The sequence below is a fragment of the Poecilia mexicana genome, unplaced genomic scaffold (genome assembly GCF_051168715.1).
Source record: "Poecilia mexicana isolate PSO_F unplaced genomic scaffold, ASM5116871v1 scaffold_10, whole genome shotgun sequence".
NCBI lineage: Eukaryota > Metazoa > Chordata > Actinopteri > Cyprinodontiformes > Poeciliidae > Poecilia > Poecilia mexicana.
The window spans coordinates 6,533,473-6,556,779 of record NW_028263379.1 but is presented as its reverse complement, the minus strand read 5'-3'; the positions used below and the strand labels follow the sequence as shown (position 1 = coordinate 6,556,779).

Here is a 23,307-nt window from a genome sequence, read left to right as displayed (position 1 = left end):
TAGACTTTGAGTGCTGCCAAGATGTGTGTGACCATCACAGCTCAGTTTTGTGCCTGAATTCATCCTGCATAAATTGACGCAGCTTCTGTGTAGTACTGTGGTATTCAGTTGCATGCCATGCATTTTCTGACTCTCTTGGCTAGCTTCTTTGCATGTATTTATGTTAATCTTTGAAGCAAATATGGTGTGCTCAATGCCATTTAAATTTTATCAGATAAATGCCTCCACTGAAAATCTTAAAGGTCAGAGTTTCTGGTTTTATCTATCCAGATACAATTTAACAAATCTCAAAGTTAGGTGAAAGGAACTCACAGTGAACAAGACTAAAATACGAAAAGGAGATCCACTGAATGACTAAGTACACCATGAGCCAACAGCCTGAGTCAAACTAGAGTAGGAGCTCCTTTCTGCTCAATTATAACAGTTCCACCATGCAAAGCTGCCTGACACAAAAGAGGAGCGGCAAGCTGGAAATTTCTCCCAGTAAAGCCTTTTCCTCTCAAATTAACATTGGTATTAGAAGTTAAAGCTCCCAATTCCTTTTCTTTAAATTACTGACAGAGCAGTGAACTTCTGATTAAAAGTTAAGTCTTAAAGCTCATATTTCCAACATTCAGTTTCTTGATAAAACTTTCTCCTTTCTCCATGTGGTACAACATATTATGCATTTGTTGTTTTATCAGTTAGCATTCATTACATGCTTGGAAATAGACCAAATGTGATTATTAAATAATTTGATTATGCTACTCATTAGTTATTTATCCTTCTTTCCATATCAATCTTTAAATGTAGTTATTTTATTAATGCTGAATAAATCTTAAGAATCAGGATAATGCAATATCTACTTCAAAGTTTGAAGTTATTTCTTCAAATTAGATTTTTAACATAGCACTGGTTGTGATAGGAATATTTTACATTAATATAGTTTAGCAAAGCTGAGTCAGCAGCTATTGGGATAACAAAGTCTGCACCATATTAATCTACCTGTTCAGTTTAACCATATTTCTTGAGTATATCTCCTACAGGTGTCACTACAGTTGAGGGTCAGACTTCTGACCTGCCACTAAAGTTGGTTTCTTTTGTAAACTATTCTGTTTGCTGTTGTGGATCACTGTCCTGCTTCCTGGTCCAGTTTGAATGAACCTTTAGTGGTCAGGCAGCTCTATAACTACCTCTCAAGTTCCTCTGTACACAGATGCACATTTACATCTTAGAAAACAAGATGACCAAGACTTGTTAATGAAAAGTAAGTCCAGTTCAGTTTTGATAGAGCTCATAATTAGGGTGGCTTAAGTTGCCCTGCGCTGTTGCTTTAGTTATGCTGTTAAGATCTTAGGCTGGTGGAGGACAAACTAACCACATTTTCTCTCCTACCACTCTCCGATCTGCAAGTGTTAGTTTTATGTTTTTTCTCCTTTCCATAGAAGCTACACCTGTTCTGGCTTTCTGTTTGGCTGATATCTTCCTGGAGGAGGGCATCGACTGAGATACTGCTGCCAACAACTAAATGTTCGCACTTTTCTGCTATTAACTTTTTACTTTCCATAAACATGGAAAACAATCCTACTTAATCTTTCTTCCTGTGCATTCTGCTCCGTCTTCCCAGACCCTGAGCCGGTCTTGGCAGATGGCCGTTTGTACTGAGCCGGGTTCTGTTAAAGGAGAATTTTTCCTCTCCACTGTCGCTATGTGCATGCTTAGTAAGAGAGACTGCTGTAAAGTTGACAATGCAATAGATTGTCTAGCGTCGCTACGTCCAGAAGGACTAAATGCTGCAAGTCAATAACTGTTTTGTTTCTTTAGAAAACTTTAACTATTTTGGATAACTAACTGAGCTTTGTGCACCATTTGAGAACTAGGATTAGTTGGAATGTATACATGATTGAATTGATTTTTTTATTTTTATTTTTTGGTAAAGTGCCTCTAAACAACCATTGCTGTGAATTGGCTATGAATTAATTATCCAAAACTGAACATGGCAGACATGACATGGACTGACAAAAATCTTTTTAATTTTCCTCAGATGCTGCTTTACATTATGGAGTCATCTTCACTCTGGTTCTATCTGCCCTTCCCAGGATTCATTGTTAAGCCATAAATGTAAATGTGAAGCCATTTAGAGTATAAAATGCAGATTCTGTAATTAAACACTTTTAGGATGTCTGTCACCTCAGTTAACTTGCTGTAATGCTCAGTCCTGTCTCAAATGTCTCCATTTGTGAATATTTTTCTCAATCTTAGGATCAGTTTTAACCCGTTTAGCTCCTATAAGATCAAGCAGCATAAACAATTGCTTCATTTTGATTTTGGCTTTTGTTGAAATAAATTATACAATTCATTGCGAAATACAGCTCAAAGATTTTGCCGATCTAAAATGTTACATTTTGAGTTACTGGCAGTAAATGTAATGTCAACACTAAAATATGATGCATTCAGTGAAACTGAAAGATTGGCATTTGTTTCTTCAGAATTTTAGATTAATATATTTATTATCTTTCTCATGTTTAAGCCCAAACTAACCACAAAGCAACCATAAAAAGTATAACTTTGATGATGCTTTAAAAAACAGACATAATCTTCATAAAAAGCAGATTAAAAAAAATTGTCCATCTTCATTTCAAACACATTTTAGACTTTGTAGTTGTGAACAATATGGGTACAAAAAAAAGATTTATTCACCAACTCAGCCACATTTTCAGAAAAATCAACTTCAACATTTATCAGTATATAAATAAAGATTTTTCTCATTAGCTCAAAGACACCAGCACGACCTCCCATGAGTGTGTGAGAATCCTACTGCAACAGTGACCAGGTGACACATTTTTCTACTAAAAAAATAAAAGAGAAAAAAAGACACCACTACTGATTGAGAATAAATGTTGCAACACTAGAATTTACTTTAATTACTGTGATAATCGACTAAGCTGCAGTTTGATATATTTTCATTGTGTGTAATCATTGTAACATTTACTAAGAGCCAAGCGCATTAATTCATAGAACATTCAAAAGATGTGTATAAATGAACAGCTTACCTGTGGTTTTGGGTTCTTGCTTCATTGTCAACCTTTAAGTTTCATCTCATTCCTATGATTTTCACTATACAATCAGTGAACCACAATATTTGATCAAATGAGGCTTATTTGTTGGACTTAAAGAACCTTTTAAAAATATGTTTTTATCAAGTCCACATTTATCAAAATTGCTTTTTTTGTTTGATGTAATTTTCTAATCTTAAATGGTGCGTTTCATTAGCGTTAAGCAGAAAATCATAATTACCAGAAAAACGTTTGAGAACAGGTGTAAGCAAAAGCTTGTGTTTAATCTGTATAGTGTGCTTTTTTGTGAATTGAGTTACTAAAATAAATTCACTTTTCAATAATATTCTAATTTAATGAATGTGGCAGTTTATTGAATGATTATTCCTTTTGATGGTTAAATATGAATTATGGAGATATAGTATTGGGATATCAAAAATGCTATAAGTTTGTATCCGTTACTTGTACATTTCTCCCCAGAAATATTTAAAAATCACATTTTTAGTTGCTGTAGTTCTAGTCCCCACTGAACCAGTGTTTTTGACAGATAAAAATAAAGAACTGAGCAGCATCATGCTGGTAACCTGTAAGAAAATGTCCCATTACAGGAGGCTTCTTCCAAAAATGTAACCAATTTTAATCATTGACTGATATAAAATAATAAAAAAAGAAAAATCAACCTGTACATAGCTCCGATAAGTATCTTCTTGTCTGTTTGAGGGTATTGTAGTTTTTATCTAATATTTTCTGCCACTACACAATGTGACTATGCTACAGTTGTTTTTCTGTTCCACTGCCTTTTAACAGCAGCAGCTAAACAAAACAAAACAAAACAAAAAAAAAAACATATTTTGTGTTTGTATAAAAAAAGGCCACAGCTGCCAACCGGTGCCTGGGTGAGAACACACTTGGACAGAGACACTTTTTCAAAGTGTGTTTGCCCCCTTATTCACTGCATTCAGCTTGACAAGTTATATTACTGCTACATCTGTGATACTGGCAGCAGTCAGAGCGTTCGCACACAGACAAGAGTTTATTATAAACAGACTTCTGAGCCAAAGTTGTGATAGACTGCATATGGCACATAGACTGGCAAGTAAATAGGTTTATTTTTTGAGAGCATAAGGGAGAAATGGGGGCAATAACAAACATGCAACATGAAGTGAAGAGTTTATTATAAACACATTTTCATTGCATTTATACAAACAGGATTCCAAAAAAGTTGGGACGCTAAACAAACGGTGAATAAAAACTGAATGCAATGATGTGGAGATGACAAATGTCAATATTTTATTCGTAATAGAACAAAGATGGCAGATCAAAAGTTTAATCTAAGTAAATGCAACATTTTAAAGGAAAAATATGTTGATTCAAAATTTCAGTGTCTACAAATCCAAAAAAGTTGAGATAAGTAGCAATAAGTGGCTGGAAAAAGGAAATTGAACATAAAACAAACAGCTGGAAGACCAATTAACACTAATTAGGTCAATTGACAACATGATTGGGTGTAAAAAGAGCTTCTTAGAGTGTCAGTGTCTCTCTGAAGCAAATATGGTAAGAGGATCACCAATTCCACCATTGTTGCGCAGAAAGATAGTGCAGCAATACCAGAATGGTGTTACCCAGCGTAAAATAACAAAGACTTTTAAGTTATCATCATCAACAGTGCATAACATCATCAACAGATTCAGAGAATTTGGAACAATCGCTGTGCGTAAGGGTCAAGGCCGTAAAACTCTACTGGATGCTCGTGATCTCCGGGCCCTTAAACGTCACTGCACCTCAAACAGCAATGCCACTGTCAAGGAAATAACAGCCTGGGCTCAGGAATACTTCCAGAAAGCATTGTCAGTGAACACAATCCACCATGCCATCCGCCGCTGCCAGCTGAAACTCTACAGTGCAAAGAGGAAGCCATTTCTAAGCTCCACAAGCTCAGCCGTTTGCACTGGGCCAGGAGTCATTTAAAATGGAGTGAGGCAAAATGGAGGACTGTTCTGTGGTCAGATGAGTCACGATTTGAAGTTCTTTATGGAACACTGGGACGCCATGTGTTGAGAGGACGCCATGACCAGAGAAGACAAAGATAACCCAAGTTGTTATCAGCGCTCCGTCCAGAAGCTGCATCACTGATGGTATGGGGTTGAATGAGTGCTTGTGGCCTGGGCAGCTTGCATGTCTGGAAAGGCTCCATTAATGCAGAGAACTATGTTCAGGTTCTAGAACAACATATGCTTCCATCTAGAAGTCATCTCTTTCAGGGAGGACCCTGCATTTTTCAACAAGATGATGCCAAACCACATTCTGCAGCAATCACAACATCATGGCTACGTAGGAGAAGGATCTGGGTACTGAAATGTCCAGCCTGCAGTCCAGATCTTTCACCTATAGAGAACATTTGGCACATCATAAAGAGGAAGGTGCGACAAAGAAGGCCCAAGACGATTGAACAGTTAAAGGCCTGTATTAGACATGAATGGAAGAGCATTCCTATTTCTAAACTTGAGAAACTGGTCTCCTCTGTCCCCAGATGTCTGTTGAGTGTTGTAAGAAGAAGGGGAGATGCCACACAGTGGTAAAAATGGCCTTGTCCCAACTTTTTTGGGATTTGTTGACGTCATGAAATTTTTCCCTTAAAATGATACATTCTCTCAGTTTAAACTTTCGATCTGTGATTTGTGTTCTATTGTGAATAAAATATTAGATGTTGGCACCTCCACATCATTGCATTCAGTTTTTATTCACAATTTGTTTAGTGTCCCAACTTTTTTGGAATCCGGTTTGTATTACATCCTCCACTGTATTTCTTAGTCAACTTTTTTAGCACACTGGGATTTTAGGTTGTTCAATTTTAAGATCAATTAGATTCAATTGTGCTTTAATTGGAAATAAATCGAGTTTTTACAGTGTGTCTGGATGATCCAATAGAATTCGAAGAAACTAATCTTACCATCTTGAACTGAACTGGATTCTACAATTGGAAATGAATTGTACCAGTTGGTCTTGTAGACTGCTTTGAGACTGCATTTGTCTTAAGTGGATTTTGTATGCATTCAGTTTAAGTTTACATACAGTAAATTAAATGACAAAAAGCAAAGTTATTGTTTTAGGATGGTTAAAATTACTAAATTATTTCCATTTCTTAAATGCTGGAATAGGCATTAGGGAAAGGTTAAAGATTTATGAATGTCTTCAGAATCATAAATTTACATAAATTTCCTTGGTACTTTGTACTGTTGCCTTTGAATTTTATGACACAAGCCATATGCTCCAAGTTTCCTTTAACACGATTCTCGCAATAGTTTGCTGGAGTTCTGGCCCATTCCTCCTGACAGAACTGGTGGCACTGGTAAGATGTGTCGCTCACACACACAATAAGTCTGACATTCTTTTTTTAATTATTGTGGAATTTACCAAATATAAATAATTTTGGTGATTATTTCTACTCGCTAAAATAGCAAATAAATCAGACCAACAAAATAAGTTTGGTCTGATTTAACTTCAGACAGAGAAAAGGGAATATTATCTACTTCTTCAACTCAAAATCCTACATCATTTGTTGCTCATCACTTCTTGCCAGTAAAACATTGTATAACCATTGTATATCTCCACCTGGTGATAGTTCCTTGCATAATTTAATTAAAAGAAGCTATTGATCATATTGTAGGCATTAATGGATGTGCATATTGCTCTGCTCAGTCATAAAAGGATTTTTTTACAAACCAACTAAGCGGAAATCACAATGGAAGAAAAAGAAAAGAAAAACAGCAAAGGCAGAGCACAATGTCTGCAAAATGTTGAGGAGAAAAAGTGATCTGAAGACAAGAAAATTAGTTTAAATTGGTGGTCCGAGTTGTGGAATCCCAAAAAAACCAAAAAGCTTCTGAATAGAAAAGATAATATCTTCTTTCATTTTTGAGTAGGCTAACAGAGCTCAAATAAATGATTGGCTCAAAAAAAGGCATCAAAGCACTTGATGAGAGGTATAGGGCTTTAATGGGTAGAGATAATCAGAAGAAGACAGATGTACAAATTCAAAATGTTCTTTCTTTGTAAAACATTAAATAAAATTTTTAAAAAATCATCCCATGACAAAAAATTTTAATAAAACATTTTTCATAAAGATTTTTTTTCCTAACCATTAGGTGAAACTTTTCAATAATTTTTTTCTGCAAACAGATTATAATGAAAATGATAGAAGACATAATCAATTAAAGCCCCCATTAATTTTCAAGATGTTAATTTCACTTTGAATTCTGCTGAAACCAACATGAGTAGCTGAGGAGGAGTCTGGGATAACTTTGCTGCAAATAAACACTTAAGACTGAGAGGACAGAAGAAAATATAAACAACCGTGTAAAGCTGTGGTTGGTCTAATTTGCATGGAAGTCCCTGCAGACAGCTCCTAACCTACAGAGGTATCTGCAGAGACGAATGTGCAGCAGGCACATCCTCTGGGAATTGGCTTCTTGTTGAGTGCTACCCAGCAGCCTTGAAAAGTCTGCAGTCTGTGATTGCTTCACTTAGACAGCGGAATGACTTACAGCTTCCACTGACCAGAGGTGACAGTGAAAATAAGCACACTGGCTCTTTTTGATGACAACCACCCCAAATCCTTCATCACACACACACAAACTAACACTCTAAATCCTACACACTCTTGCTTTGCTCACATAAGTTCTAGCTCTTGGCTGTTTGAACACAGGGACACCGAGTCCAGAATCTTATTACCTAAGAAAGCCTGAGCAGCTGGAAGCCTCATGAATTCATTAAATCTCTCCATATCTAGTGTTTGTTTAGACTCTGGCACAGGGTTCTGGTTATTTCAGCCGTGTTCAGACCATCCTCTCACTAACCTGTAATATGTTTGCATTGCAGGTATTTATTAAACGGAATAGAGGTGCAGTTCAGAAGCTACTTTAATGCAGCAGTCCACTAATATTCACAAACTATAGTTTTCAATGTTGAAGCTTCAGTTACTGAGTACAGTGCTGACATCTTTCTACATCAGTGACCAAAGCATTTTCCAAACAAAGACGTTTATCCCACTTAAAATAAATTATGTTAGGTGCAGTACATTTGAGCACAGGAATCAGAATTTGATTAGATCAAAACAGAACCTAGACCTCAAAATGGACTCTGGTTCTAAGCGAACTGTAGAGAAGTTTGTTTGTTATATGGATGTGCTCCAACCTCAATCTGACCAGCAGCTGCAAGCTCGAGTCAAACACCTTCCTGTAAGCCCCAATTCATTTTCAAGATGTATTCTTAAAATCAATTCAGCAATAACTTCCAGTAATTATACTTAAGATGTTATCCAGAAACACAATTTATAAATAAATTCTCCATGTTTTCTTCCAGTCTAGAATTTAACATCTGCTCCTTGTATTTACATCTGGTTCTCCCTCCATGAAGAGATCTGACAAGAAAACAATGTTCCCGCATGATTCGAAGCACATTAAATGTTCTGTGTATGAAAATCAGCAAAACCACTGAATACAAAGGTATAAGTCAAACTCTAATAATGACCAAAGGAAATCAATTTTAGTTTTAAAAAATAAACATAAAAATTGTTAGGAAGAAGCTACATTTAAAAAAAATCTGTATATGCTTCAAGTTTGGACTGATGTACATTAGAATGAGGTTCTGGTATACAATTTGTCCAGAAATGATTTCAATTCCTGGATCACATTTTAATAGGCTCCAAATAATTCATCTATTCTGAAATAATAATTTGTATTGAACACTGGTGGCTCAGAGTGAGTAGCAAATGCACTTGTAACAAAGTAGTGAAGATTATTACATAAATTAAACCAATGTGCCAATAGGATCTGCTATCGGAGCACAGTGGAGTGATTAAGAGAGACACAAAGGCAGTTATATGAATTTAAAGAATAAACCGGCTTTTGTGAACTAAGCCATAAAATTGACAAGAAATTGTACAAGACTTACAGGCCAACTATGCTGCCGGGTGTTGCAGGACTCCATTTGGGAAAGGATGGAACCCACTTCTTTTTCTCCAAGGCTGGGAAGCTGGGAAGACTCGCATCAAAGTCATAGGAGTAATCCACCTCAGGAACAATCCACCATATAAAAAGAAAAAAAAAACTGACATGTCAGACAGGACCAGAAGAATTATATCATTTTTATTCAGCTGTTTCTGTTTCTGGTTTCTGTAAACATTATATTTGACATCAATTTATCAAATTACTAAAATCTACAATAAACCTGTTTTACAGCAATGCAGTATTGTACTGTATTATCAATTCACTTTTAAAATCCTATCAAAAAAATTACATTAAAAACAAAATTTTATACAAAACTCAGTAAAAGTTTACAGTTGAACAATTAATGTGCTAACAGAATAAAAGCATATAGAGTATGCTAACCGATCCCAATACGACACTATAGGGACAACAATAAGGTGTCTCTCAGTCAGAACACTTAGAGCACTAGATAACGTAAGACATGTTTTTTATGCTTTAACCACAGTAATATAATATTTCAACATGAGTAAAGTGCCTTGCATGTGCTATATATAGCAGAAATGAACTTTCAGGGAACCAATAGCAAACAAGAACTAATGAGTTTAGTGAGGTAGCTCCAACAGTGCTCTTTCAGCAAAAAAATGAAACTCAGGTCTGTTTACTCACTTCGGCTACTTCCAGCTCAACATCGGCAAAACTATGTGCAAAACGGTTTGTGCAAGTTTTGTATCCGGTACTTTTTTCATTGTAAACTAAAGACTCATGCTCTACAACTAAGCACACAACAATGCTGCAGATACAAAGAAGAAGGGCGGGACCTACACTGACAGTCTGCATTCTGATTGGTTGAAACACACTGGAATCTAGACATTCTGATTGGTTAGGCAGACTATCCAGCTTTCCTAACCTCTCTTTTCTTAAAGAGGCACCCTCATTTTATGTGGATTACGCACTCCTAGTCCTGTGGCTATAAGCTTTAAAGGGTCAGTGGCTGTGCAGGCTAATGCCTCCAGTGAGACAACTTAGATACTGGTACAGTATCTTTCTCCATATATTATGTTGTGTGTTCACAGGTTTGCTCATGTGTGATGCTCATGTGTGATGCTTGTTGTCTATAACTTTACCAAGTTAACTTTGCATAGCAATGTGTGGCTTCTTTTAATAAATGCAGAGAAAACTTGTTTTTATCACCTTCATAAAACGTGATCAATTTAAATAAAAAAGCACCTATTTTCAAATAACATTTTTACCAAATAATTGCTCAGAAAATGCTCTTTATCATTTCATTACAGAATTAAGGCATGCTTTTTTATCATGGATAACTGTAATTGTTTTAGAGAAACCTTTTAGCCAATTATTAACTGGGAATATTCTGACAAGGTATAACACCATGTCCTGTTTGTATGTTTCTCCCCCTTTTCCAGCTAAAATCACCCCTGACATGTCCTGAATCCTGATCCCTGAAGGTGTGCCATATCTGGCACCAATATATTAGCAGCAGATCCTTTAAATCCTGTAAGCTTTGAGGTGAGGTGTCCATGAATCGGATGTGCTCTGCAAACAAATCCAACAGATGCTTGACTGAATAGATATCTGTCGAAATATGGAGGCAAATAAACACCCTAAACTCCTAATTTCCCACCTAATGGGTCTTCATATCCTCTGTTGGAGGACGTAAAGACTGTTGGATTTGTGGTCATCCCTGAAAATTCTAACTAGTTTCCTCATTCTTTCAGTGCTCTGGGCATCTTCACACCTCCATAACCTCAGAACTGATATCTGTTCATTATACAAACCCATTCTGAGTAACACTTCTGCTCACCGACTTCTGCTACAGAAATCGGTGAATAATGGCTCATGTCGAGAAAAGTCGAGCTCATCCCACTTCCCCATGCTGGAGATTTTAGTTTAATAATAACAATAAATAAAGTTATCTTTAAAACTGATCACACAGGTGACATCAAGACCCAACAGTAGAGTCAGATGGTAATAAAATTAATCTGGTTGTGTGTGTGTTATTGTGTCCTGCAAACTTTGCTTTAATTCTACTTTTTTCTATATAATCATAAAAAATCATAGTCTGACAGAAGGAAAGTTATGAAACAGGAAAAGCAGGTTTCCTGGAAAAAGAGGAAGTTTCCAGCCTGCAGTGATTAAAAATAGTTCAGACTGCTCATTTTGAGCATTAAAGGTTTAAGGAATAAAAACTAGACGTTTTGAGTAATTGGATAAAACCCAGAGTAAAATACTTAAATTAATAATGATAACTTATGATTTAGCCGATAATTAATATTGGTTTAACCAGTGGTTGATGTTGGTTTGATTATAAGAATATTTATACTTACTCTTACACTTATGGAAGTACTTAAAGGAGAAAGAAGTAACTGTAACATGGTGTCAAATGATTAGAATAATGAATTATTCTTGGTTTCTTTTCAGAAATGTCTGTAATAACTCACATTATGATTATAAGAGTAACTAATAAGTAATGGTTATTATAATATTATAAGTGAATGCTAAATCAGATAAACTAAGGGGTTATAAATGTGATTTTGACATTGAACTTGAAATGGTGTAAAGTGTGTAACTGTAACTAAAGGTCACTGATGTTGTGTTGGAGGTAGATGGTAGGTGAAAGGTCAGGTGGAAAGAGGAACTGATGGGAGAGCGGAGGTGTCCAACGCCTTATTGCTAAACTTCAACTTACCTAAGAGAAGGTTAGACACAAGAGGGCTGTTGAGCAACTCGGGGACATTAGAACAGACATCAGGACATGTCCAAAGATGGTGATGGATATGAGATTATCGGTCCAAGCAGTCAGCCAATGAAACAGGCACAGCAACAAAGCTAGCCAATGCAAATGCACCAAAAGGGTGGATAAACCCTATATAAGGTGAGTGCAAAAGAGGAATCTTTGGTTGGATCCTTCAGGCAGCTTCGAGCCAAGATCGAGATGGACAAAGAACTCTGCAGCTGAAGAAGAGCCGGGGCCACAGAACCGAAGACTGTTCTGCACATGGGGACCAACCCGTTAGCCCCGCAACATGTGGCTTCAAATCGCACTTTTCTCAGCTGGGTTCGAGACCCCAAAGACAAAGCCAAAGACAAAGACCAAGGCAAAGATGAAGATAAAGACAAAGATAAAGAACAAAGGCAAAGAGGAAGAACTGGGTTCCTTCCATGAGACCAGCCCTTCTACATCTCGAAGGACCAGAAAGATGGTGAGACGAGGAGAAAGGAGCTACAGAGCTGCAAGACAAGAAGGAGAGGGCCGCTACGAGCATGAGGAAGTCACCCTGAGGCCCGAGACCTGCCGCTCTGACTCAGTACTCTTCCTGTACTGGGAGCCTCCTGCTGCTGCAACACCTTTTTCATCATCAGGCCAGTTCTGGGGTTCAAAATGCCAAACACCGTCCGTCTCTCTCAAAGTTTATCTTTTTTAGTTCACAGTGTCAGCATTAGGGAAAGACAGGCTAGATTATTGATTTTACTTATTTGATTATTTCTGCTACTGATTTAAGCTGTACTGACCCTTGCAAAATTGCCTTACTAATAAAATAATTAGCATTAAGAAAATCTAAAAGATGTTGTGGACATTCAGTTAATGAGTCACCTTAAAGTTCTTTGATGGTTGTAAAATAGCTATGAAGTTTGATTCTGGGAGGAGAAAGTGGAAAATGTTTTATAGGTTGCTTTTAGCCAAAACTAAAACAACACCCTTGGGACTCGCCCGAGTCACTAAAACTAACCTGGTTCAATAACAAGTGCAAGTTGTAATAAGAGAAAGAGCGACCGTTAACAGGTGTGCTCTGTGAAACTAGCTGATTCCGGGCTACTTAATCTGGCTAATTCACAGAGTGAAAAAGGGTGGGACATCTGGATGGAGGTCGTTAGAAACCAGGCTAGTCTTTCTCGCACCCAGCTTAAACAGAGTTTACTTCAGTTCTGGGTAGGGTAAATCTCGGCAGATTTAGGAAACTCAATTCACCCGTTAGACGGAGAGCTGGGAGCAACATCTCCCTCCTCTCAGAAGAGGAAGTAGAGAGAGAGAAGGGGGGGGGGGTGTTGTGCAACAACAAGGTGGCGCCCAACGTGGGGCCACGCCCCTTGAGAAGAGGTGGGGCACCGCCCCTTGAGAAGAGGTGGGGCACCGCCCCTTGAGAAGAGGTGGGCCCATTTCAATTGAGTAGGAAGGACCTACGTTAACCAAGTCAGTAAAAACAGAGAGGCGAGTATCTGAATAGCTCACTTGGAGGCTAGCTCTTAAGGAATAGAGTTAGTGGTGACTGATCCGGCTGTCAGTCACAACCCTCGCAGTAACTGTATGGCATGCAGGTGAGGGAGAGCTTCTGCTGAGGATAGATTCGAATATCCGGACGAGAAGCCAGTAGCCAATAGCCTAAACCCATCCCTGCTTGAAGGCTAAAGAGAGGCTTTGGGGGAAAGGCGACTCGAACACAAAGACAAGCAGGAGAGAAGATGAAGATTGATCCCTGTCTAAATCCCTGTTCCAGTCAGCCCCAGTGAGAGTGATTCGGTATGGCGAGGGATTTGAGACATGGACTCGAGTGAATCAAAGGAAGGTTGTCTTTGTTGGAATCGAGAAGTGGGACAGTTCTCCCAAGGAAGGGAGGTCTCAGAAGAGTACGTGGACGAGGTCGTGCGGAGCGTGCATGGGGCCTTAGGACATGCAGGCGTGCGATCCACCCGTAAGGAGCTGGAAGAGCATGAACTTTGGATCCCAGTGAAACAAGTCCAACGCGTGCTGAGGGACTGTGAAGTGTGTGGAAAATACAACGCAGGTCGCCGAGGGCAACGGTTGGAAGGGTGTTCATCAAAGAGCACATTACCCAGGGCTTCAGTCTGCATGGATGTAGCAGACCCCATGGATAACAGAAAAGAGAGGTCAGGAGTACCTCTTGGTGCTGATGGACATGATGTAACAGTGACAGCTGTAGAAGAGTAGGTCTTCCCCTGCAGAGAAACTCCGTTCACGTCACGGAAAGCAGGAGGGCGGAGGCGCTTCTCCTTTTGGCCCAGAGAGGGAAAGGGGAAGTTGCGGTTTGCAGTGTCATTGAAAACAGGGCAGAAAGTTTGGATTAAAGCTCAAGATCAGCCTGCAACAACGGTGATCAAGCTGAAATTCAACGGAAAGAATTTTGTGAAGCAAGTACTGCACTGCAAAACAGTACTATTAATGAGGAAAGGGGTCCACAAGGTCAGTGCTCAAGCCAGTTCTTAGCTAAAGCGAACCAGAACATTGCAAGAATCAAGCAACATGCCATCCTGTGTTAGATTTTCCACTATTACAGGATGATTGCCATTCAAAGAACAACTTCAAGGCTTTGACTGGGAGGGCCCTGAAGAAATTGGATTATGCTAAAGAAGAACTCCTGTCACAAACAGATAGATTAAAATGGAAAAGGGACTGAAGTCGTGAGGAAGGAGTGGCATCGTAGACAACCACCAAAATCATCCTGCAACAAAGCATTGAACACCTGGAAGGGGAAGGGTCAACAGTTTCCTCCCAGGACCTGAACAACTTCTGATGTCTCCAACAACTCCAGTACCCCTTAATGACCTCCAGCGACGGAAAAGGATTACGATTGTGGATAAAGCGTCATGCTGCTTAGGCTTTTTGCTTTGTTCTGCTGAACTTCCAGATTTTTTTTTTTGTGAGGTTTCTGCCTCAGCCCGTCAGCTCATCAACATGTTCCTAAGGAATTGCCACATCCTGAAGAACCGACAGTTCATCCAGCTGAGGATCAGAGCGACCTGGGTTCTCTTCGACACTCGTCACTTCCTGGGAGGCATCAAAACTCCGAGGAGGGGGTGTCAAAGAGCAGTGGAGTTTTGAGACTCTGCATCTTCACATCACAAGCTGCTGAGTCCTTGGTGACGACTGAGGATCTGCATCTTCACATCCCAGAGGACCATCTTCTCTTTCCAGGGGATGACGACGCAGACCTGAAGGAGGGTGTTGGGTTCCCAGCATGTGAAAGGTCCGACCTCGAGGAGGGGGTGTCGAGAAAAGTCGAGCTCATCCCACTTCCCCATGCTGGAGATTTTAGTTTAATAATAACAATAAATAAAGTTATCTTTAAAACTGATCACACAGGTGACATCAAGACCCAACAGTAGAGTCAGATGGTAATAAAATTAATCTGGTTGTGTGTGTGTTATTGTGTCCTGCAAACTTTGCTTTAATTCTACTTTTTTCTATATAATCATAAAAAATCATAGTCTGACAGAAGGAAAGTTATGAAACAGGAAAAGCAGGTTTCCTGGAAAAAGAGGAAGTTTCCAGCCTGCAGTGATTAAAAATAGTTCAGACTGCTCATTTTGAGCATTAAAGGTTTAAGGAATAAAAACTAGACGTTTTGAGTAATTGGATAAAACCCAGAGTAAAATACTTAAATTAATAATGATAACTTATGATTTAGCCGATAATTAATATTGGTTTAACCAGTGGTTGATGTTGGTTTGATTATAAGAATATTTATACTTACTCTTACACTTATGGAAGTACTTAAAGGAGAAAGAAGTAACTGTAACATGGTGTCAAATGATTAGAATAATGAATTATTCTTGGTTTCTTTTCAGAAATGTCTGTAATAACTCACATTATGATTATAAGAGTAACTAATAAGTAATGGTTATTATAATATTATAAGTGAATGCTAAATCAGATAAACTAAGGGGTTATAAATGTGATTTTGACATTGAACTTGAAATGGTGTAAAGTGTGTAACTGTAACTAAAGGTCACTGATGTTGTGTTGGAGGTAGATGGTAGGTGAAAGGTCAGGTGGAAAGAGGAACTGATGGGAGAGCGGAGGTGTCCAACGCCTTATTGCTAAACTTCAACTTACCTAAGAGAAGGTTAGACACAAGAGGGCTGTTGAGCAACTCGGGGACATTAGAACAGACATCAGGACATGTCCAAAGATGGTGATGGATATGAGATTATCGGTCCAAGCAGTCAGCCAATGAAACAGGCACAGCAACAAAGCTAGCCAATGCAAATGCACCAAAAGGGTGGATAAACCCTATATAAGGTGAGTGCAAAAGAGGAATCTTTGGTTGGATCCTTCAGGCAGCTTCGAGCCAAGATCGAGATGGACAAAGAACTCTGCAGCTGAAGAAGAGCCGGGGCCACAGAACCGAAGACTGTTCTGCACATGGGGACCAACCCGTTAGCCCCGCAACATGTGGCTTCAAATCGCACTTTTCTCAGCTGGGTTTGAGACCCCAAAGACAAAGCCAAAGACAAAGACCAAGGCAAAGATGAAGATAAAGACAAAGATAAAGAACAAAGGCAAAGAGGAAGAACTGGGTTCCTTCCATGAGACCAGCCCTTCTACATCTCGAAGGACCAGAAAGATGGTGAGACGAGGAGAAAGGAGCTACAGAGCTGCAAGACAAGAAGGAGAGGGCCGCTACGAGCATGAGGAAGTCACCCTGAGGCCCGAGACCTGCCGCTCTGACTCAGTACTCTTCCTGTACTGGGAGCCTCCTGCTGCTGCAACACCTTTTTCATCATCAGGCCAGTTCTGGGGTTCAAAATGCCAAACACCGTCCGTCTCTCTCAAAGTTTATCTTTTTTAGTTCACAGTGTCAGCATTAGGGAAAGACAGGCTAGATTATTGATTTTACTTATTTGATTATTTCTGCTACTGATTTAAGCTGTACTGACCCTTGCAAAATTGCCTTACTAATAAAATAATTAGCATTAAGAAAATCTAAAAGATGTTGTGGACATTCAGTTAATGAGTCACCTTAAAGTTCTTTGATGGTTGTAAAATAGCTATGAAGTTTGATTCTGGGAGGAGAAAGTGGAAAATGTTTTATAGGTTGCTTTTAGCCAAAACTAAAACAACACCCTTGGGACTCGCCCGAGTCACTAAAACTAACCTGGTTCAATAACAAGTGCAAGTTGTAATAAGAGAAAGAGCGACCGTTAACAGGTGTGCTCTGTGAAACTAGCTGATTCCGGGCTACTTAATCTGGCTAATTCACAGAGTGAAAAAGGGTGGGACATCTGGATGGAGGTCGTTAGAAACCAGGCTAGTCTTTCTCGCACCCAGCTTAAACAGAGTTTACTTCAGTTCTGGGTAGGGTAAATCTCGGCAGATTTAGGAAACTCAATTCACCCGTTAGACGGAGAGCTGGGAGCAACATCTCCCTCCTCTCAGAAGAGGAAGTAGAGAGAGAGAAGGGGGGGGGGTGTTGTGCAACAACACTCATTATTCAAAACCATATTTTGTTCAGAAGAACAGAAATAGGGAGAAAATTTATTGGCACCTCCAGTCTCAACTTTGTCTGCAAAACTTCCTGAATGAATTTAAAAGATTGGGGGAAATGATTCAGTCCAGGCTTAGTCTTTGCATGAGGCTTACCAAGGTCTCTTTTCCATGCAATTTCACTCATGTGCTACTTATTATGTGACCAGCCTACAGCCATTTTGGCCAGATGTTATTGCAAAAGAAATGTTTGACAAATTATGTCAAAAATTGGCAAACCATGTTAAATGTCCAAAATTCCTGACAGCAGCATCCATACCCGCAGAGATAAAGCTACATTCTCCCTTTCTTGAAATTTCATGTTTTAAACAACTGGTACAACATAAAATCTTGTGTAAACATAGATCACCCAATAAAATAACTTGCATTTGACAGACATCAGCTTCAAGGCAGAGTACAGGTTTGAGGTCAGCAATGCTGCCTGCCTGTCAACATCATAAGTGTCAAATGGCTGAAAGAGGAGCAGTAAAAAAGTTTTTAGGATTCACAAATAAACAATTTACAAGCTGCTTCTTGTCCCTTTCAGCATATAGGCAACACTAAACACTGCAATAATCCTGTTTTGGTTAAGATAGAATGATCATCATCATCATCATAGAATCAATCAACTTCAGGGTTTCCCCCAGTGTATTATAAGCCTGGCGGCCCGCCATGCTTTACTAGCCCCTCCTAAGCGTTTCTAGGAAAATAAAAAATAAATAAATAAAAATCAAATTGTTGTTTTTTTTCTCTTTTCTTTTTTTAAAGCCGAGCTGCAAGCGTCCCTTTTGTTCTTAGCATTTCACTAGCAGAGCAGATTTATTCCTAAAGGATAGGTTTATAGGTTTATAGTTTATGCATTTAAAAGCCGACAGCGCGGACCAATCACACAGCTGGCGCCTCCGCGCTTTGCCTCGCGCGCTGCCGCTGCTTTACCTCAGCGGAATCGCGCGCTGCCTCCTCCTTTCACTCAAACTGGAAACAGGCTGACCTGTATGGATATTTACATAAACCTACTGTGAGGAATTATGATCCTTTGGAGAACTCTAGGTAAGAGTTTAAAACCCGCCGCGTTAGCTCTGGTTGCGCAGCTCTATGTGAACTGCAGGAATAACTTGTAGCGAATTCAGAGGCGCGTTGATCTGATAAACTCGTCCCATAAACTTGACCAACCAGAATAGTTTCTGTGACGCTTATTAAAAACTCAACAAACACCAAATGGAAGAGTTACTAAAGCCACATTAGCAGCATTGAATTAAATCTCCCGTATGTTGCGCATATCTGCGCAGTGCAGCGGATTACCTCATCATGCAAGGCCGGTCCAAGGCTGTATGAGGGCTGGAGCAGAATCTGACTTAGGGGGCCCCTTTTGTTGCTAAAAAATATCAGCACCTCTAACAGCTTCTGTGTTAGAGTTAGTGAAATATGGGAGAAGGGAGTAGTTTAATTGGCCAGCCTAAAAAGCAATAAATTATCATCGCAGTTTACTAATTTGTATTTGTAAATTCAAAGATTAAACTCACAGCATCAGATTGTTGCTATGGTAACAAAACAATCCAACTATGAATATTGTTCTTTGAAGTTTTACAAAGTAAACTTGCCAGCTCCTTAAAATCTTGTATTTAAATGTTAAACAATTTAAAATAATTTAATTTATGTATGCCTAAACAATTGAATAAAGTTTAACAGCATTGATAATCTCAATAAACAAGTGTTACATTTATGTATCTGTGGTCTGTTTTAAATTATTAGCGTTTATGGGGCCCTTGAAGCCCTTAGGGGCCTGATGGAGCCACTGACTTAATTTGGATTAAACAGAAATGCAAATTTGTTGTTTTTAGACTAGTTGTGGGTTTAAATAGCATTTCACTGGAGATCTTTTCCCGTAACAATAATTACACAGTAATACTTTTACATTTCCTGTCAACTTAACATCTTTTAATACAAAAACACGGTGGACCGCCGGTGGACCGACTCGACACCCCGACCACCGGGCTTAGCAAGTTTTCTGGGGGAAACCCTGAACTTCGTAAATGAAATCACACAAACTTCACACAAACTGTTGAAATCCCATTTTCTGTGGCATGAAATTTAGAATTTTCCACTGCTCCATGCATTTCTTACATCCAAGGTTTCTTTGTAGCATGAAGGTCCTGGGTTTGAAACCTGGCCTGGGGTCTTTCCGCATACTCCAGTTTTAAAAATATAAAATATGCATGTAAGGTTAATTAGTCCCTGTAAATTGCCTTTAGGAGTGGCTGTGGTTGGAAGTTTGCTCTGCAATGGACTGATGACACTCAACCTCTCAAATTACTTCTGGGAGTTAGTCATGAGACCCCCCTCTGCCCATCCACACACCCTCAGTGCCAAACCATAAAAAAAACTGCTAATGCAGGTTATAAATATACGGGAATCTCAAACTAAGATTGAAATTAAAATTGAGAGTATGGCAACAATTGGAAAATAAGTAGAACTATACATCTACAAAGTTTAATTAGTAGCACCTGAAGCAATAATATCTTAATCTTCGTTCAATAGCAATTAAATTTTAACCTGAGTGTAAGAACCCTGAAGTAACGAAAGACATATTTTACAGACAGAAATAACATGTTTTCAGTGACTTATGATAAAATACTCAGATAATTCAGGACTAAAACTGAACAAAGTGCAGACCACTCAATGATTTTTTTTTTTTGGGGGGGGAAAGGTCAGATTGAAACAAAAACAAGTGCAACCACGAAAAATTGAATTCTGAAAACTTAACACTTAAAGCCGTTATTGTGAAGTATTTACAAGGTTATAAAACAATTTAGTTTGAGATTGTGGAAAACAACAGTTATAAAACAACCCAGATTGTCAAGTAGCAAGGCTGCTACAAACAATTTTAGACAACTTGGGGCTAAATTACTTTTAATTCATTGTGACACACCGTCCAGTCATTGTGAGGCAACTAGCATCAATAAATATCTGTTCCACAACAGAAGCTACTGATAAAGTAGCAATGTCAACAATATATGTTACATAGCAATGATGAAGCATAGCATTTTACCTGACCACAACTCCTCATACAGAGAGCAAGAAAACCACATTGAGTCAGCTATAGGCATGTATAAAAAACAATTTTAGAGACCAGACCACAGTCTTGCATTTTTCTGTTCATTTCTGATGTTTATGAGGCCATTGTCAGCATTTTTGGCAGTGGAACTTGACCTTTCCGCAGCTGGGCAGCCCCACAAGGAACATTCTGCATTGTTGTGCATTCTTTCACCCTTTCAGCAGGATTAGCATACACCGTTTCAGCAATTCTGTAGTAGTTTAAAAGTCCTGACCACAGTAAATAAGGAACATCTACAATAGCTGCAGTTATTCAGGCAATAAGACAACATTCAACTAAACACTATACTTATTGTCAAGTTTGGACATGGTGTTCCTGTTTCCACAAATTCACTCCAACTGGAAAATGCTCACTGCTCATCTATTGTTCCACAGGAACCAGATGAGCTTGGATTCAGATGCATGTATTAGAATTTTGTGGGTCGTTTTTGATCTCTGGATGAAATCAGCTTTACAAACCTAATTTTTAATTCTTTTAAAAATAGATAATATGAATAGAACTGCATTGAAATGCATTTGTCATCTCATGCAGTGTGTGGCCATCTTTTTTTTTTTTTTTACTTATGTCAAGCAATTTCCACTGGAACTGGAAGACATTTTAAATATCCAAAAAAGAACAACAATGAATAAAAAGGAAATTTAAAAAGCCCATACACACAAACAAAACCAGGAATAACTGAATTATGAAGTCTCTAAACAAAATTGCCCTTCAAATAAAGATAGCACAATGAAAATGATCAAGCTCAGTTTATTTTATAATCGCTAATTTATAATCGGCTTAATCACCTTCACCCTGTAACGGCACCCACACTGAAGAGTGTTTTATTGCCAAAAAGTCATTCAGAAGTTGAATAACATTTAGTTTGCTATTATAGGTATGAGGTTAAAGAGTGACAAAACAAGTCCAATGTAATAGCATAAAAAGCTCTTTACTGTACATTTATTTTGACAAGTTACTGTGAAACATTGAATGTTATTCTTGTCCACTTCTATCCCGTATTTACACACAGACAGCAAAGTAGACTTATGACAACAAATGTACAAGGTGAAAGACTTTGGGTTCTGGAAGTTGGGGGGGAGAAAAAAGAACTGAACCAGTTCCAAGTTCTCCACTAATGGCCTCTCTTATCTCCAGCTCCCTTATAATTAAATTTCATGCTCTGCCATTTTGTATCCATCCTACAAAGTTGAACATTTCCTCTCATTAACAAGCCTGCATATACAAATTGGAGCTATAATTGGATTATTACCTTACACTTGTTCAGGCACAGGAAGGCTAAAAGGTCCTTGCAGTGCATTGTAGTTCGAGTCCTTTGTGGAAGCAGGCAGGTGGTGAGCAACAGCTGGCCACCCATTCTGGTCAAAAAAAGTCCCTGTCACCCTGCCAGTCTGTCTGGATGCTGAACTGGATGTGTATTAAGTGCTCTAAGTTTCCCTGCCAATTTTTTTTATGCATGTTTCTTGACTAATCTAAAATTAATGAACAATTAGACAATTCCTCAAAAGGCAAGAAATCACTTGCATTGTAAAATAAGTTGTGTGTTAAGTCACAAGTAGTGTTACTCTGCCTCAGTTGCGTCCAGCCTTGCAGACCTCATTAAAATTACTTTCTGTTGACATGGTTCGTTAATATTCCAGAGACCGCAGCAGCAGCACAGCGATGACAGAAAGTGTGCAGCTCTGTGTAAATTGATCAGTTACTCATTACACAGATTTGAGCCTCAGCTGTAGGTAATGCTTGAAAGAAGAGCCCTTTAGTCAGCTGCAGATCTGCTTTTTCCTGTGGAGTAGCATCACTTCAGGACGCTCCCCAAGGACATCCTTCTAGGCAATTTAGACGTGCATCTAATTCCCACCTTATTACTCCCCCACACAGCATCTAAAAATCACTGACGTTAAGCCCACCTGGCAGCTGTTTATAACACAACCTCACCAACCTGATCAACTGTCTATATACTGGCGGCTATGGGAGAACCCCCACCCCTCTTCACCTCTCCAGCATCCCTGGTTGACGCTCTGACATGACCATCTGTTGTGTCAGAGCACAGGGGAGCTGGAAGCAGTAATTCTGGAGAGAGGGCTGGAAGTACTCAAACCTCTTAAATGTCATCCAAATTCAAGGCAATTTATTGATTCAGCCATTCATCACAAGTTTGCCTGAAAAAGCTTTCAACCTGAGTACACCTAATCAAGAGGTACTGGACTAAGCATATGTTGTTCTGGAAAACAAGAGTGCACACAATCCAAAAGTAGAGGTGAAGAAATGCGAGTTCAAGGAAGGTGTTGTGCATTATAGCGGCTTCAATTCTCCTCGATCTCCAACTCATCTCTTTGAGTAAGAGGGAGATCTTTGAAATTATTTGAGCAATTAACTTGTGTGTCTTATCAATGCTCAATTTATCGATGAAAGTGAACTGATATTAAATGAAGTAATTTAATACCAAGAGTCACTTTTGAACACTCTGGCTGTGATGCAACTATTTTATAGACTTAGGCCATCACACAGAGAACAAATGTGTGTGTCCACATGATGGGATGCAGCATCACAGAAAATAATGTAGTTGGTGTGCCACACCAATCGGTAGTGCTGTAGCAACAAACAGTGCCATGTTTGTCATTTTTGAGAGTGGGGAATACGTGGGATAGAGACTGATGTAAATGTACTACATTGTTTAAAAAAAATTGCACACACCAGGTAAACTTTAAACTGGAGCAATGAAATTTACTCTAAACAGGCCTGTTTAAAAAAAATGATTGTTTCTGGTATTCTAAGATGCCACTGAACCATGCTTTTGTGGCTACACCTATAAACGTCTCGGTGTGGATGGGGCCTTATTCCAAGACTTACAAAACAAATACAGAGTTCAACTTAGCATTGTTACAACTTTAA

The 23,307-nt window shown here is 38.8% G+C and overlaps 1 long non-coding RNA gene across 1 annotated transcript; it reads left to right on the top strand.

The window, feature by feature from the left end:
* Positions 1-10,885: 10,885 nt before the first annotated feature.
* Positions 10,886-16,769, top strand: LOC148156700 (uncharacterized). Its single transcript, XR_015764448.1, has 2 exons — positions 10,886-13,114; positions 13,165-16,769. It is a non-coding gene; the product is annotated as an uncharacterized LOC148156700 (long non-coding RNA).
* The last annotated feature ends 6,538 nt before the right edge of the window (positions 16,770-23,307 follow it).